This window comes from Melospiza melodia, chromosome 5 (genome assembly GCF_035770615.1).
Source record: "Melospiza melodia melodia isolate bMelMel2 chromosome 5, bMelMel2.pri, whole genome shotgun sequence".
NCBI lineage: Eukaryota > Metazoa > Chordata > Aves > Passeriformes > Passerellidae > Melospiza > Melospiza melodia.
The window spans coordinates 74,070,073-74,084,169 of NC_086198.1; the positions used below are offsets into that span (position 1 = coordinate 74,070,073).

General features: G+C 39.8%; 1 protein-coding gene across 1 annotated transcript in view; it reads right to left on the minus strand.

Moving 5' to 3' along the window:
* Window positions 1-12,464, minus strand: part of KLHL5 (kelch like family member 5) — a 50,040-nt gene extending 37,576 nt beyond the window's left edge. Inside the window, exons 1-2 of the mRNA XM_063157413.1 lie at window positions 12,348-12,464; window positions 9,484-9,577 (exon numbers count right to left, since the gene is read on the minus strand). The gene's annotated coding sequence lies outside the window, so the exon portion shown is untranslated. The remainder of the gene's footprint in view (window positions 1-9,483; window positions 9,578-12,347) is intronic.
* Between the last annotated feature and the right edge of the window lie 1,633 nt (window positions 12,465-14,097).

A 14,097-nucleotide genomic window follows, 5' to 3' on the forward strand; every position in this document is an offset into this window, starting at 1 on the left:
AGCTCATTTCTACAGGAACTGCATTCCAGCTGTTTCCACAGAGATGCATTTCAGAGTGTGCACCTTGCCGGCATCCTGGCCGACCAGAAACCAAATATTGAGACCTTTGCAGCATGTCCAGAAAACAGCTGAAGATACATCAGATACAAGATGATTAATTAGATAAGTCTACAAAGCTCTTACCATCTTTCCTTGGGATTTAATTTAAACACAGAAAGATAGGGAAATATTTAAGAAAGGATTTCTTAATTTCTTAGAAAGCTAATATATTAGCATGAAAACTGTATGGCTGTTTAACCAAAATGATATGACATGCAGACCCCACTCATCTGGTACACATATAGCTAATTATTAAACACTTAACTGCAGTGTTCAAATACCATCATTTGTGTAACTGCAAGTTGAATGAAACTGGAGTAAGGCTTAAGAAGTAAAAACAAAATGGCATCTTTTTATTTATCCTGTCCTTCTGTTTTTTATTGGCGCTGGGTGTTCATTGAGGGAGAAGAAAGAGGACAAGCAACTGGTGTATTTGTTAACATTCATCAAACCTGCAATATTTTAATTATCCATCCAGCTATAAAAAGTAAGCTTTAAATACCTTTATTTCTGCTGGTATGGTAAATCCATTATACATAAGGAGTGACCTGGATTCTCATTCTTGTGTAACAGACTCGTTTAAAATTCAAGCTGTCCCAGTACAAGTCTACTAACACAGTGGCAGATTTGTGATTCTAGTGCTTTTTCAGCACTTTTCATTGATTTACTAGCAAAACCAGCCCAATTACTGCTTTTCTTTGGCTGTGAAGCTATGGGCTCAAACATAGATTAGAAAACAAAATGTGCTGTAGTTTTAACGGACCAAACCACAAAACTGTTTTCCATTCTCTTTCATTTTTCTAGATTAAAGAAACTCTTGCTCCTCTACACACTCTCAAAATTACAGTTCTAAGACTGACAGCATAAATATCTAAAATATTTCTCTGTTTCATAGGAATATTTGTGTTATAGATGACAAGATAAGACAAGTGACAGTTAATTCTTCAGTTTGAACTGACAGTATTCCTCAGAAATAATTGAGGGCCTCTTTTCTGGACAATCTTTGTTACTATGAATAATGTGATATCTTTTATCAGATCTCCAGCCAGAAGTTATCAGACTTTTGAGGAGATCCCAAACAATGGACTGTCAGGACTTCCACTGACTATGAACACCCAGACTTCAATGCTGGCATCTCATCTGGTGACTGGTGCTCACAAATCCAAATGCCCACCCTCTATGGCCTCCCATCATACATCCCTGTAAAGCACTAACTCATTTCTGAGAAACCTGCTCAACCCATCCTAGTCAAGCACAGTATACACAGATTTGGCAAGGATTCTGAAATATTTTTTCATCTACTAAGGCAAAAGCTTGCATTTATTGAGAAAGCAAGAGTGCTTATATCCATTTTTTCTGACCTTGGCGACTGTTGCAGTTTCTATTTTGTGGTGAATCAAAATATTTCAAATACAAGTACACTGTCACCTTTGAGAACATAATTCAGTTCGTATTAACAAGGTTGTGTAAGCTTACTGTGAAAACAATTTTGAGAACTCTGATTTTTAATTGAACAGATTGATATTCCTTCAAGTGGAACACCTGAACATTTAATCTCATATGAAGAGCTTCACAAAGCTATAAATCCCTGCAGTTAGCAGTGGGGGACATTTCCCCAGATTCTGGCTTGTGAACAAAAAGAAACATCTAAATAAATGCTGTATGTTAAATCTGCAACTGTGTAAATAGGTAACACCAAGAACATAGCATGACAGCTTCAGAAATTGCCCTTTTCAAAATCTTCAGACAGTTTATCTGCACAGAGATAAAAACCAATTTTTTAACTAACCAAAAAATTTATTACACTGATATTCTCTGATATTATATACATTTACTCATACAAGTATTAAAGACTGCAATCCAGCGTAACTAGATAAATTTAAACAATTTTAGTCTTAAGATACCTCTACTGTATATTTTGAGGGAAGGTGTACTTCATATTTAGAGTGTATCACTAGGAAATATGGAAATACTATAATTTATACAATAAGACCTAGTGCTTTTGTTGATTTTTCCTTTTTCTTGCCAAAGGAAATCAATCAAGTTTTCAAATAAACAAATATGGAACACTTTTTTGAGGCATTTTTAATATTTAAATTTCAACACTACTTTTCACGGTAACATTCTCTCTGTCACTACTATGATTTGACTCCAACACCTTTCACCACTCAACTTCAAGGCAATTCAAATAGAATATATTCAAGGTATTTACTGTGTCAAATTAATTTTAAAAGGGGCCACAACAGCTCAGGTAGTCCTGAGAATATATTAATGATCATTTAAAGTGCCAATTAGGAATGTAAATGTCAAAATAATTACATAAAGTCTTTATTGTGACTGCAAGAGTTATTTTTTGAAAAAATAATGCTGAACAAAAGCATTAAATATAAAAAGATAAGTTTTAGACATAAGCAGACTCATTAGGATGTGAAAAAGCAATATTGTCATTGTTTAGTGATTCTAGATGTGTATTTGAAAACACAAGAAAGACTCACTGACCATAAGATGTTCATCAATTAATCAAATACATACTTACAGCATTAAAAGGCATTCAAAATTTAACACTTTTAAAAATGGGATTTCTGAACTTTAAAATATTAATTTAGGGCATTAAAATAACTGCTCAAAGAAAACTGCTATAGATGAACTTCAAACTGCAATTCTGCTTATAACTGTGCTTATGTTAGGAGTAGTGTAAAATACTATTTTTTCCTTCCCTATTCCTGTGTTCCAGACCCAGAGTTACAGAAACAGCTCAACCAAGACTTCAGGAAGATTGCTATATTAATGCTTCATGATTCTATAAAACAATAATCTCTTCTTATCTCGAAGTTTTATATAACTGCAAACACTTCTGGTTTGCAGTTATGTGAAAAGGGCCGTACATCAGCAGCAGTGGCACAGTTCATTCAGGAGAAAGAGAGGAAAATGTCCTACAGCTACTGACTTCATGGACTTAAACTCATTGTTGTGACTGGCAGAAATGAGCTGTAGCCAAAGTACTGGTACTGCATCACAACTTTCTGCCACTCTGCATTGAACATTTCCCTCGAAACACGAGGGAGCAGCCAGCTTAACAGCAGCATGGAAGGACCTGCACAGAACAACAGCCTGGCTTGCTGTTCATTTTATTCAGCTAAGGCTGGGGTGGGGAACAAAAGAGATTTCCACATGTAATACAAGACAACATTGCTAGATCCAAGCTCAAATATCATACTGGTTCACCCACAACAGAAGTTCTGATTCAAGCCATTTGTACTTTTTTAAGATTAAAACATTAACATTGCTTTATTCAGTTAATATTGAAGCATCATCAGGGACTGCACCATCTACAAGTAAAGCCATAGTGTAGAGCTCTTCCTCAGTAAACAGCACAGTAACCTTACCCACTCAAAAAATGAGCACTCCAATTCATCAGGTCAGATGCTGTTTTTAAGTTAAAATTTACTTGTAACACAAAATGACAACACTGTGTAGAGCCAGTCTTTCAAAACACAGAACCAGTTTTTCTGTACTAAAAGGGTCAAGTAGCACCACACAAGGTGAAGACAAGTAAGATTCCCAGTTCATCTACTCCAGGAACACTAGTAGCACCAATTCTAATGGAAACAAGGTAGTCACAAATTTAAGAGACAAATCATCTCCTTTAGAAACGTCACTGTTAAGAAAGAGTGGTGAAAAAAGCACTGTTCTGCAGACACTTAAAGATGTCCTGCTGAAAGCAAAGCCATTCTTTAGAATTAGTTTAGGAAGGTATTGCCTAATAAAGTTACAGAAGACCACAAAGGACTGATTGAAAGATTGAGACAAATCAAAACAAAATAACAAGGAGATAGTTTCCTCTTGTAGGCAGGTCTGCTGGGCAAACTAAGACAACATTTTAACATTTTTCCAAGACAGCAGCAGTGTTATTTCACCATTAAGTATTCAGATTTCTTCAAAAACTCACAGAAAAAACGGGTAAAGGATAAGACTACCAACATTGTCAACAGCAGAGAGGATGTTTATTTGGTAAAAAATGACAAGTATTCACAGTTCTACATTAGGCACCATATAAAAATCCACCAGGTTAAAAAACACATTAAAAAACAGTGAAGAAGCAGATTTGCAAGTGATTAGGTAAAGCAACATAGTACTCCATGGCAGACTACACAAACTTCTAAGAGAAATACATAGAGGTCTGTGGGCGAAAAGTTTACACTGTATTTAAATGTCAAGCTATGCAATGCCACAGCCACTGAAGCAAAGCACTTCAAGACACAAACTTGAGCATTCTAAATAATCATTTAACACCAAAAACACCTCAAGAGACCAATTTCTCTCTCAGTGAGGATGTCTGTTTAATTAGCAGCTTCAGTTAAGCCCATCCCCCCAAATGAAAATTTAAGTTGCATAAGAGATAATATATGAGGATATCATATCTTATTGCATATTTATAAAACAAGTGGTGTGATCTCATTTGGAATTCCTTGAGTGCAACTGATCATTGCAACTGATCACTGCAACTCAAAAGCAGTGTTGCAGAAAACAGGGTTCACAGAAAGGCAATACACATGATCAAAGTATAAAACCAACAATCATGACACTAGAAGGCAGAATGCTTTACAAGAATCATATCAAAATCTGTAAGCATCAAGATTAATGTTTATGAGAATCATAATGTCTCATAAATATGAAAAACAACTTCTATTTAAAGAATCAATGTTGGGAGTTACAACGTTTTTAGAACCCAATTATGCACAACATTGCAGATGCCAAACAGAACTTCTCAGAAAAATCCTTTCAATATAAAGATTTCTACCACCATTTTGCCCACCTGGAGTTGAATCTTAGAAGAGGCATCATAGGCAACATGAAGGACTCAGGGGGGTCCCATCAATGTGCATAAATAAATATATATAAATAAATAAATAAATGTCTTTCAGGGGTGTCCAGCGACAGGGCAAGAATCAATAGGCAACAACTAAAACACAACATCTAAACATGAGGAAAAACCTTCTCACTGTGAGGGTGACTGACTCCAGGTAGCCCAGAAAGGTTGTGGGGTCTGCATCTTTAGAGATATTCAGAAGCTGTCTGGACATGGTCCTGGGCAACTTGCTCTTGGTGACCCCACTTGGGGAGAGAATTCAATGCCTTGTATTACCTGCTTTTATGACAAGCATTGTAACTTGGTGATAGATTTTTCATGTTACAATAAGCTTCACGAAGTTAAAAGCAAGATGATTAAACTGGAGATGTTAACTAAAGGCTTCCATTGACTTTACTGTGATTTGGCTCAAGGAAGTATTATCAGGAAAAAAAAAGCAGAACAAATCACAGTATATTTAACTATTCTCTTCACTCTAAAACAAAACTAGTCCACTGCCTGGATCAATGTTGCTTAAAATCGTATGTATCTGAGCCACATAAGGAAAAATACCTTTTAATTCTTTCCTTTGATACTATTAAATCTCAGGTTAAGCCATGCATCAAGCCACTGTGTACTCCTAACCACAATCAGAAAACTGGTTTCTTAGGTTCTTTATTCTGTCTCCACAGTGTGATGTGACAGTAACCTCAGATTCCCCACTATGATTTATTTTACAAGCTCTTTTGTCAAAAACTACAGTTCTGCATGTTTCACCTCACGTAGTCTCCCTTATCCCACATGTATGAATATCCCTCCCTACCAAGTACCAGAACAGGCAGGACAAGCAAATTCTTTGTCATATTCAGACTGAGAACAGACAGGCTCATCAGCTGGCAGGTCAAATAATATTACTTATTTGGGCTTTTCCTACCTACTTGTATTCTCAAAATCTCTCAGGAATTTAAACGCAACAAGGGCTCCATTCTGTCAGAGTTTGACTGAAACTGGCAAGTGGACAGAAATGTTATTAGGGAAGAACTGACTAAACCACAAGACATAAACCAAACTTGCCTGGGGAGCTTACAGACTCACAAGCTGCCTATCTTTTGCCTCTGAGTATGCACAACTTAGCCTGGGTGGCTACATATCGCCTAAGCCCAGGATTTATAAACAAAGTAAAACAGAAATCAACACAAAAGCTGATTGATTGTTCAAACACAGCTCTGAGCTCCTACCCTTCCATGGTTGTGTAAAACTCAAATGAGCTTAAGGATAGAGGGAACAATGCAGAAATCCTACCACTTATTAAATCACTGAGGTACTTGCAGAGTTAACTGTTCAGCTATCCTAAGCAGCATACTGATCCCATCTCAGCTGCCTTACCCACGGTTTTAAAGGAGCCCTGAAATGTTTCCTGTTCTGCACTGAGAGCAAGAACTAGACACCAGCAATATAAATAAAGTGCCAAGAAGAACACAAGATACTGTTGGCACTCTCAGGGGCATGAGGCCCATTACTGAAGTAATATGCTCAAAAAAGAGAAAAATCTTGAATTCAGATTGTTAAACTGTCAGAAGGAGAAAACATAATTGATAAAAAACATTAATTATTTGTTTAGTGTGTGTTTTTTCCATTCTCTCATATCAACTATAGCCATTTCTTAAGAGAAATACAAAACTATGTATTGTACTATTGCGTGTAGATCTCCTCAGATTTAGAGGGTCTGCAATCATTTGTCCATTGCTCCTCTTCATTAGTTTAAAGTTCTAAAAATTATTTACTTAGCTTTCAGTATTTGTAAAAATTATTTTTCATTCATTGAATTTATAAGTTTTCAAACAACAATAATGTTTGACTATTCACTGAAACTATCAATCTGGTTTAAGTACAACTGTTCTTGAGTTGAACCACCAGACAATTTCTTATGCAGAGATTCAACTTAGGTTTGTATTTGTTAATTACAACAACTGTCAGGAAGTGAGAAGAGGTACAAAGTGAAGTTCTATTACTTACCACTTGATCTGCCCACATGTTTATAAACTCATAGACTAATTCTAGTTAATTACTTTTATTTCCTTGAAAAATACTTCCAAGTTTAAAATGCTACGTTGCTTGGTGAAGATCTTGCCAAGCCATATCAAGTTATGATAACATTATGCAATGCCCTACCTCCGTAATGCTCTCATTAGAGCTTGAATGCAAAAGCTTGTGATTACATTTACATCCAAAAATATAATTTCCCATACTGCATGTAAAAGAGCAAGATTTAAACTTTGATTTCATCTTTGGCAAGGATGAAGTGACCATTTAATATTCAAAAGTATTTAGTTTTAGAATATTAGAATACATTTAACTATCTACCAGACAAATGCATATGGATCTAAAGAATAACCAACATATAATACTTCACAGCAACTGTCAGGCTAATGGCTTATTCATGCAAAAGTCAACATAAAACATCTACTCTGCTAACAAGTATGAACTTGCTTGCAAACAATCTAACCATCAAAACCACTGATAAAAAACTCATCTTCCTATCAACTTCTCCTACATCTCCTCACCACACGCACGCTACTTGTAAAATTTTAACTAATTTGCTAATTCAGCCATATGACTATTTTTATTCTTTACAGTTCAGGTTAGTAAACCTCTATGGACTTGAGTCTTCTCTTACTCTACACCATGAATATGCATCATATGACACAGCCAGGTGCTGTGAATATTTAATCTGTTTTAAGGCTATACTTCAGACTCATTTTGACAAGTTCTGTTCTGAGACTGAGGCTAAGTAAGTCCCAGAACGGTGTGAATTTTATTTGTAATAAATGACACTATTTCCACCTAAATCAACTCAAAACTGCTCTAGACAGATCATATCATCATTGTGCTTTAGTAAGTTCTTCTCAATAGAGTCAATACAATGTATTTGTATTATATTTGCTATTAGACAAAGCATCAGCTAAGGCAGTGAGACAAGCCTATCCACATGCATTTTCAAAGAAATTAAGCCAGTACTCACTCTACCTTAAATTTCACTGTTTTACAAAAACATCCTATACAATTTTGTGAACAGTCTTCCATTTACTCTGAAAATCTGATGGATGCTCTTGGAAGAATCCAAGTTACCACTCAACATTTTTTTTAAGTATATCCAGTTGTTATGGAAGACATCATGATTTTTAACATCAGTTGCACTTAGAACTGCCAGAAGAGGTAATTAATTGGCAAAGTATTCCTCTGAACAGATTCAAATCAATAGTCAACTTTACAGAAATTTGTCCTCTGGAAAAATGCCAGCAAAGTCCCTAAGACATAATTAAAAACCAGCAGCTCTGCTCATTAATTAGTTGTTCTACCTTGCAGTAAGATGGGAATAAAGACATATCCCACAGTGATCGACCTTTTCAGTTCCTTCTCTTTGTAGTACATTTGGGCATTTGTTTCAAATCCCTTTCAACTTTCATGACCACTGTAGAAAGGGTGCAGGTCAAGTCTGCACAAATTCTGACCGAGGTTGGCTATTTTGGTAAGTGGAGCTACCACATCTTCAACTACTGCAAAGCAGTGAAAATACAAAGCCTGTTCACAAAGTAAATTAGGAGGAACCTTAGCAGTTCTTACAATGTTTAAAGCTCAAGAAAGTGTTGATACTATCTGTGGTGGAAGCTACCAACAAGGATATGGATTGAGTGAGGGAAACAATGTGATCATGACATGAACAGGGAGAAAGACCATTTCTTTTTCGTACTTGTATCACATGAGTAAATTCTGAAGGAAACGTTCCCAAAGCAGAGACATCTCAGTCAAGAAAGCAGATTTTTTTTCACTTTAGTAAAACCTAGTATTTCTAAATTAATTGGATTGCTTTTGTCATCCTTAGCACTTATTTTTCAGCAGTATTTTACTTTATAGAGAGTTCAGATAAAGCTAGATTCTTGCATGTATTCATGCTTTCAACATTCTTTTATCCTTTTCTTTTGTGCAAATGTCAAAGCTACTCCCTTTGACAATTACTTTCACTTGGAACAGTCTTACTACTTTGTTGCTAAAAAAATGAAATAAAGTGAAACCTAGTCACTATTATTGGAGTGATGAGATTTGATTGTGCATTTGGTGGGCCTTTATTCATATTAATTTCTACCAAAAGCAGTATTTTCTCTAACAGACTCTGTATCAATTTCCCTGTTTATCCTATAATGATTAAAAGATGCAAAGGCTTCTCATGCACTTTGAAAAGATCAAAATTGAACTTTACAGTAATGCTGACAGTCTTCTATAAAGCATACTTTGATAAAGAGCACAAGGGTTGAAATCACATAAAAACAGTCCAAACACTAGCATGTGAAACCCACAAAAGCAAAGTCATTGCTGCTTATGCACACTTGCAAAAAGAAACCCTTACATGATGTGTTATATAATACAAAAAAAGGGATGAAATTTCAGGTGTAAGGAAGAGTATATACCCTTGTGGGCTAAAATCACATTCATTGTAGCATAATTAACTGTTAGAATTGAGTAAATACAATACTTACCTATAACACTGGAATCATCTCTAGTTGTTCAAAGAACCATGTAGTTCCATTTATCTTCCTCTTTCCAAGAAAAATTGAGGTAGCAGAAAAAAATCTAGAGACAGAAAAATACAAGTAAGAACCATCCACTGGAGGGGAGAAAAAAAGTAATAATCTCAAAAGCAGATTTCCTACTCAGTTCAGATAGAGCTTCTTTCAATTTGTTTTGTGATTCTTACACTTACTGATAGGAAGATGCTAAAAGTGTCACTGCAGAACTGTCACCTCAGTTCCTTCCACAACTTCAAGTTACATACCCATCAACAAAGACTCACAAAAAAGAGGGGAAATTATTATGAAATGTGAATATGTAAACTTTCAAGAAACACTGTTTTTTAAAGACAGTACCTCTTGAAAAAAAAAAATAGCCTTAGTCCACGGTCACCCTTATCTTTGACTCCCTTCCCTGAAGGGAAAAGCAGTGAAGAACTGATCTGCCACATGAAGCACTTAAGCTGAACTAGTGCCAAAGAATAACACTGACTGCATTGGTGAATAAAGCCAAGTACCACCACTAAACATGCTTCCCTAAATGAAGCAGCTTATAAAAATTCACACTTACTGTTACAGTGGTTCTCAACCCTTACCTATTTACAGGCCACTAAAAATTTTCTTACCAAAGTTAGACTCTGCTCAAAAAATCCAGCTTGCTGAAACAGTATGCATCTCCTTTTGGCTTGGCACCAAACAAATTACTATTTGCACTGTGCAGTGAAAGAAAGTAGCCTTACATGATACCAGCATGCATAATGTGATACCTAATATGTAACCTCTCATGGTCTGGCCTTTCTTACTGGCTTCCAGAACCTTGCAGGTCTCTGAAGGGTAATACCACCTCATTCTTGCACCTGCAGCACATAACCCCATCTCCCCCATATGAGTGTTTCTTAAGGCCACTCAGCCCAACAATACACATGCCTATGGGCAGCATGGCCTGGCTGGGAACTTTGAGTGAAAGATTCTGCTCTTGTGACAAGAAGCAAGCAGTGGATAGTCAGGTTTGTAACTTCTGCATTTTTCTACTAGGTAAAACTGCTGTAAGGAAAAGCAATTTAATTGCTATGGAAAGAGGAAAACTGCAAGAATTTTTTAAGGGAAATATAGAATCATATTATAATTTCTTCAGAGCTGTAGAAACTTCCATTATTGGGTCATGCTATGTCTGATTAGGTAATCTATATCACCATATTAGGAAACACTGAATTATATCAACAAAACCACATGACATAAACATAAGCAAACAATAAGCTTTTAAAAAGCAGGGGTGATACAAAAGTCCAGAGAGTTGGAACAAGTTCATCAATATGAATTGTTATTGTTAGCAAGAGCTTGCAATTACTGTTTGACCATAATGGTCTAATGGAAGATTTTCTTCATCTTCACTCAAATTCTTTTCAATTTTAAATTAGCAGTTATTGCATTTCTGTGAAACACAATGTGTTAGTCTACTGCCATGGTATAAACATGCTGTGCTTAGTAGTGGACCTGCTCATGCAGAGGAAACTGACTGAGGGATGGATGGTCCAATGAAGTTGACACAAGGCAGAAGAAAACACTATTTGACTCAGATTAGGGTTATTATTTACTATTATTATTTTGGTTTTATCCTGCTTTATGCTCCCTATCATTGTTCAGCAAGGGAAAAGCATAAAATGGGAATACAATCTGCCCTATCAGGAAGGCAGATTCAAGAACAAGGTGCTTTTTTTTTTTTTTTTTTTTTTTTTTTTTTTAATATTAATCCAACTATGCCCCTGGAAACTCCCCGGCAAAAAGACCTATGTGAGAAATGATCAAATTAATTCCGGCAAAATTGCTGAATTGCTCATGAAAATACATAGTGTAATTTGCTTTTAAAAAGGATTCACCTATCCAGTACATAGTTCGTCTAGACAGAAAAGCTACACCACCATTACCACGAGTTCAAGTTTTTATTCCTGTTTATGCTCGTAGAAGACCTGAGCAATAATTTTTTCTTCAAAAGATGACTGTATTTGGAGATTAGCTCATGTAATTTCATAATCGACTTTTAAGTAAAAGAAAGGAACAAAGCCAAACCTTCCCTTTTCGCTGTTTTGATATTACTGCCCAAAAAGCCGAGCAGGAGCGTGGGGCGGCTGGCTTTCAGATGGGCTGCCCCGCTGCTCAGGAAGCTCAAGCAGTCCGAGCTCAAAGCCCTAAGCCACAAAAACGCTTTAAGGAAAAACATAAACCAGTAATGTATATAAGCAGCAGCTGTTTCATGTTCAACACTTATACTTCTGTCTGTTCCCCGTGTAATAACGCGCTCCCCATGCAGTGAGGGGGCAGTCAGACACTGCTCTATTCTGTTCGACCGGTCTCAAATTTGAAAAAAAAAATTTTCCACTATTTCATCCTGCGAAGGTGAAGGTTAAGACACATGGGGTTAAGTCCCCGAGAGCTGTGTCAGTGCACTTGTACCAGGTCTCCGCTCTCACCGCTTTGCACCGAGGCGGCCACGGCCGCTGCCCGTCTCGGCGGGACCGGACCCCGCGTCCCGTCCCGCCGCGCCGCCCCCGCCCCGCCCCGCTCAGGCGAGCGCGGCACTGCCCCGCCGAGGGCCGCGGCTCCCGCCGGGCCCCGCTCAGCCCGGGCGTCTGGCACCGGGCATCGGACACCGAGCACCGGCCGCAGCCCCACTCCGCAGCCGGCCGGCAGGAGGGAGCCCGGTAGCCGTGAGGGCGAACCCGCCCCACCCCACGCAAGCTCCGGCCCTCGCCCTCCTCCTCCTCCTCCTTTCTCCTCCCCCTCCCGGCAGCCGCGGCCCCCTCCCCTCGCTGTCGAGTCCCCACCGCCCTCCTCACCTCTCACGGTCCGGGAAGGGGGCGCGGCTGGGAGGGGGCGGAGAAAGAAAAAAAATCGCAAGGAAGGCCCCCGCACCCTCTCCCGTCCCCTCCCGCGCCCTCTCCTCCCGCCCCGCCCGGCGGCCGCCAGCCCTCCCGCTCCGCCGGGAGCTGCTGGCACTGGGCGCTCCCGCCCGCCGCTGTCGCGTCCCCGCTGCCCCGCTCCGGCCCCTCCCTGCGCTCGGGCGACCCGGAGGGGCGGGGCCGTGAAGGACACGCCTCCTCCCGCGGGCCCCGCCCCCGGCCCCGGGGCCGGGGCCGGGGCCGGGGCCGGGGCCGGGGCCGGGGCCGGGGCCGGGGCCGGGGCCGCTCCCGCTCCCCTCACGCTGCGGCGCCGCCCGCGGGGCGCGCCCCCTGCCGGCGGGGCAGGGGAAGTGTCAGGGAAGGCGCTGTCCGGCTCATCCGGTTCCTGGGAGTCTTTGTCTTTCTTAGAAAAACATAAAGCCAAACATTTCCGTAGCTGCTCGCTGTCCCATTTAAGAAAAATAAACGTGTAGTAATACCGCAGCCTTTCACCTGCTCTCAGGACCCTGTAGTCGCTGCTGAGGCAGCCCCTCCTAACCACCCCATGTGTGCAAACACACGCAGCCTTTCCTGCCCTCCTCACGCAATGCCTTACCAGTGACCGCTGCCATCCAGAGGTGGAATAATTTCCCAAAGTAATAGACTGTGTGACAGCCAGATGCACCTCCAACTGCTCGAACTGATTTAAGGGTGCAGGAGGCCATTGCTGAGGCATGGTGGTGCAGGTTGGATGCAGTAATGAGATCCACAGTACTTGCTGGGCCTCGTTCTGCACGGAAATACGGCCTGCATGGCTGTGTGTGGCTGTGTGCTTCACCTGTCTGACAGGTCTCATCCCAGCTGGCATTAAATAACCAGTTGGCATTAAATGAGCCAGTTTTAACTAAACTTGACATTAGGATGGGGGTTTCAAAGATGATAGTTGTTCCAGCTGTGTAAAAGTTACTAGCTAGGTGGAGGGAAGATTGTCCCCAGGAAAGAAAGCTCATGTTTTCCAGGTCGGTGTGTGGCCAGCTCCCACAAACAAACACACACACACACACACACCCCCATACTCACACTTGATTCAGCCAGTTCACCTACACAAACACACACACACACACACACACCCCCATACACACACTTGACTCTGCCAGTTCACACACACATTCACACGTGCACAAACACACACACACACCACTTGATTCAGCCAGTTCACACACACACCACTTGATTCAGCCAGTTCACACACACACACACACACACACACACACACACACACACACACACACACACACAGATCTGCCCAAAGGTAGCCGTGTCTAAAGCTTATGATGTCCCTGAGGGATGTGCAGACAGATCATACATGGACACTCTGAACTCAGAAACAAAACAAAACTAAAATCTGCCATCACAATAGCCCTAAAATAGATAGGCCCATCGGCTTACTGCAGAGTTCTTGGAAGGCACCTTCTGTAGAATCTGATCCTCAGAGTATTCCACAGGTTAATACTGTATCAGCCTGAGCTTGGGTGGAATCCTATAGCAGAATATCTATTCTGACCTTAGACACTACCATCAGTGGTGATAGTCTGTATCAGAAAGGGACAGATACACATAGTACTTGAAAAGTCCTCCTGCCGTTTTGCAGTGTTTTCTCCTTTTCTTCTGGACAGATAGGATGGGTGAACACCATACAACACTGAAA